Genomic DNA, 4,382 nt, shown 5'->3' on the forward strand with positions numbered 1-4,382 from the left:
GGGGTGGTGGGGGTGAGTGATTAGGACAGTGGGGGCTGATGGGGGGGTGTGCTGTGATATGGGGGGGCAGTGTGGGGGGTGAGTGATTAGGGCAGTGGGGGCTGATGGGGGTGTGCTGTGATATGGGGGGGGGAGTGTGGGGGTGGTTGGGGTGAGTGATGAGGGCAGTGGGGGCTGATGGGGGTGTGTGCTGTGACATGGGGGGGGGAGTGTGGGGGTGGTGGGGGTGAGTGATTAGGGCAGTGGGAGTTGATGGGGGGGGGCTGAGATATGGGGGGGGAGTGTGGGGGTGGTGGGGTTGAGTGATTAGGGCAGTGGGAGTTGATGGGGGTGTGTGCTGTGATATGGGGGGGGGGAGTGTGGGGATGAGTGATTAGGGCAGTGGGGGCTGATGGGCGTGTGTGCTGTGATATGGGGGGGGGAGTGTGGGGGTGGTGGGGGTCAGTGATTAGGACAGTGGGGGCTGATGGGGGTGTGTGCTGTGATATGGGGGGGGAGTGTGGGGGTGGTGGGGGTCAGTGATTAGGACAGTGGGGGCTGATGGGGGTGTGTGCTGTGATATGGGGGGGGAGTGTGGGGGTGGTGGGGGTGAGTGATTAGGGCAGTGGGGGCTGATGGGGGTGTGTACTGTGATGTGGGGGGGGGGAGTGTGGGGGTGGTGGGGGTGAGTGATTAGGACAGTGGGGGCTGATGGGGGGTGTGTGCTGTGATATGGGGGGGGAGTGTGGGGGTGGTGGGGGTCAGTGATTAGGACAGTGGGGGCTGATGGGGGTGTGTGCTGTGATATGGGGGGGGAGTGTGGGGGTGGTGGGGGTGACTGATTAGGGCAGTGGGGGCTGATGGGTGTGTGTGCTGTGATATGGGGGGGGAGTGTGGGGGTGGTGGGGGTGAGTGATTAGGGCAGTGGGAGTTGATGGGGGTGTGTGCTGTGATATGGGGGGGCAGTGTGGGGGTGGTGGGGGTGAGTGATTAGGGCAGTGGGAGTTGATGGGGGTGTGTGCTGTGATATGGGGGGGCAGTGTGGGGGTGGTGGGGGGTGAGTGATTAGGGCAGTGGGAGTTGATGGGGGTGTGTGCTGTGATATGGGGGGGGAGTGTGGGGGTGGTGGGGGTCAGTGATTAGGGCAGTGGGAGTTGATGGGGGTGTGTGCTGTGATATGGGGGGGGAGTGTGGGGGTGAGTGATTAGGGCAGTGGGAGTTAATGGGGGTGTGTGCTGTGATATGGGGGCGGGGAGTGTGGGGGTGGTGGGGGTGAGTGATTAGGGCAGTGGGAGTTGATGGGGGTGTGTGCTGTGATATGGGGGGGGGAGTGTGGGGGTGAGTGATTAGGGCAATGGGGGCTGATGGGGGTGTGCTGTGATATGGGGGGGGGGGAGTGTGGGGGTGGCGGGGGGTGAGTGATTAGGGCAGTGGGGGCTGATGGGGTGTGTGCTGTGATATGGGGGGGGAGTGTGGGGGTGGTGGGGGTGAGTGATTGGGGGAGTGGGGGCTGATGGGGGTGTGTGCTGTGATATGGGGGGGAGTGTGGGGGTGGTGGGGGTGAGTGATTAGGGCAGTGGGAGTTGATGGGGGTGTGTGCTGTGATATGGGGGGGGGAGTGTGGGGGTGAGTGATTAGGGCAGTGGGGGCTGATGGGGGTGTGTGCTGTGATATGGGGGGGGGAGTGTGGGGGTGGCGGGGGGTGAGTGATTAGGGCAGTGGGGGCTGATGGGGGTGTGTGCTGTGATATGGGGGGGGGAGTGTGGGGGTGGTGGGGGTGAGTGATTAGGGCAGTGGGGGCTGATGGGGGTGTGTACTGTGATATGGGGGGGGGAGTGTGGGGGTGGCGGGGGGTGAGTGATTAGGGCAGTGGGGGCTGATGGGGGTGTGTGCTGTGATATGGGGGGGAGTGTGGGGGTGGTGGGAGTGAGTGATTGGGGGAGTGGGGGCTGATGGGGGTGTGTGCTGTGATATGGGGGGGGAGTGTGGGGGTGGTGGGGGTGAGTGATTGGGGGAGTGGGGGCTGATGGGGGTGTGTGCTGTGATATGGGGGGGGGGAGTGTGGGGGTGGTGGGGGGCGAGTGATTGGGGGAGTGGGGGCTGATGGGGGTGTGTGCTGTGATACGGGGGGGGAGTGTGGGGGTGGTGGGGGTGAGTGATTAGGGCAGTGGGGGCTGATGGGGGTGTGTGCTGTGATATGGGGGGGGAGTGTGGGGGTGGTGGGGGTGAGTGATTAGGGCAGTGGGGGCTGATGGGGGTGTGTGCTGTGATATGGGGGGGGAGTGTGGGGGTGGTGGGGGTGAGTGATTAGGGCAGTGGGGGCTGATGGGGGTGTGTGCTGTGATATGGGGGGGGAGTGTGGGGGTGAGTGATTAGGGCAGTGGGGTCTGATGGGGGTGTGTGCTGTGATATGGGGGGGGCGTGTGGGGGTGGTGTGGGTCAGTGATTAGGGCAGTGGGGGCTGATGGGGGTGTGTGCTGTGATATGGGGGGGGGAGTGTGGGGGTGATGGGGGTCAGTGATTAGGGCAGTGGGAGTTGATGGGGGTGTGTGCTGTGATATGGGGGGGGGAGTGTGGGGGTGAGTGATTAGGGCAGTGGGGTCTGATGGGGGTGTGTGCTGTGATATGGGGGGGGAGTGTGGGGGGTGGTGTGGGTCAGTGATTAGGGCAGTGGGGCTGATGGGGGTGTGTGCTGTGATATGGGGGGGGGAGTGTGGGGGTGGTGTGGGTCAGTGATTAGGGCAGTGGGGGCTGATGGGGGTGTGTGCTGTGATATGGGGGGGGAGTGTGGGGTTGGTGGGGGTGAGTGATTGGGGGAGTGGGGGCTGATGGGGGTGTGTGCTGTGATATGGGGGGGGGGAGTGTGGGGGTGGTGGGGGTCAGTGATTAGGGCAGTGGGGGCTGATGGGGGTGTGTGCTGTGATATGGGGGGGGGAGTGTGGGGGTGGTGGGGGTGAGTGATTGGGGCAGTGGGGGCTGATGGGGGTGTGTGCTGTGATATGGGGGGGGAGTGTGGGGGTGGTGGGGGTGAGTGATTAGGGCAGTGGGGGCTGATGGGGGTGTGTGCTGTGATATGGGGGGGGAGTGTGGGGGTGGTGGGGGTGAGTGATTAGGGCAGTGGGGGCTGATGGGGGTGTGTGCTGTGATATGGGGGGGGAGTGTGGGGGTGGTGGGGGTGAGTGATTAGGGCAGTGGGGGCTGATGGGGGGGGGCTGAGATATGGGGGGGGAGTGTGGGGGTGGTGGGGGTGAGTGATTAGGGCAGTGGGAGTTGATGGGGGGGGGCTGAGATATGGGGGGGGAGTGTGGGGGTGAGTGATTAGGGCAGTGGGGGCTGATGGGGGGTGTGTGCTGTGATACGGGGGGGGAGTGTGGGGGCAGTGGGAGTTGATGGGGGTGTGTGCTGTGATACGGGGGGGGCAGTGTGGGGGTGAGTGATTAGGGCAGTGGGAGTTGATGGGGGTGTGTGCTGTGATATGGGGGGGGAGTGTGGGGGTGGTGGGGGTGAGTGATTAGGGCAGTGGGGTCTGATGGGGGTGTGTGCTGTGATATGGGGGGGAGTGTGGGGGTCGTGGGGGTGAGTGATTAGGGCAGTGGGAGTTGATGGGGGTGTGTGCTGTGCTATGGGGGCGGGGAGTGTGGGGGTGAGTGATTAGGGCAGTGGGGGCTGATGGGGGTGTGTGCTGTGCTATGGGGGCGGGGAGTGTGGGGGTGGTGGGGGTGAGTGATTGGGGGAGTGGGGCTGATGGGGGTGTGTGCTGTGATATGGGGGGGAGTGTGGGGGTGGTGGGGGTGAGTGATTAGGGCAGTGGGAGTTGATGGGGGTGTGTGCTGTGATATGGGGGGGGGAGTGTGGGGGTGAGTGATTAGGGCAGTGGGGGCTGATGGGGGTGTGTGCTGTGATATGGGGGGGGGAGTGTGGGGGTGGTGGGGGTCAGTGATTAGGGCAGTGGGAGTTGATGGGGGTGTGTGCTGTGATATGGGGGGGGAGTGTGGGGGTGGTGGGGGTGAGTGATTAGGGCAGTGGGGGCTGATGGGGGGGTGTGCTGTGATATGGGGGGGGGAGTGTGGGGGTGGTGGGGGTGAGTGATTAGGGCAGTGGGAGTTGATGGGGGTGTGTGCTGTGATATGGGGGGGGGAGTGTGGGGGTGGTGGGGGTGAGTGATTGGGGGAGTGGGGCTGATGGGGGTGTGTGCTGTGATATGGGGGGTGAGTGTGGGGGTGGTGGGGGTGAGTGATTAGGGCAGTGGGAGTTGATGGGGGTGTGTGCTGTGATATGGGGGGGTAGAGTGGGTGTGGTGGGCAGTGATCGGCTGAGTGGCGACAATGCAGTGAGGGGCGTACAGTACCCTGTTTCCTGGGCTGGCCTGGCACTGACAGGGTTAAATGGGAACCGTATGATAA

This window comes from Chiloscyllium punctatum, unplaced genomic scaffold, assembly GCF_047496795.1.
Source record: "Chiloscyllium punctatum isolate Juve2018m unplaced genomic scaffold, sChiPun1.3 scaffold_1135, whole genome shotgun sequence".
Lineage (NCBI taxonomy): Eukaryota > Metazoa > Chordata > Chondrichthyes > Orectolobiformes > Hemiscylliidae > Chiloscyllium > Chiloscyllium punctatum.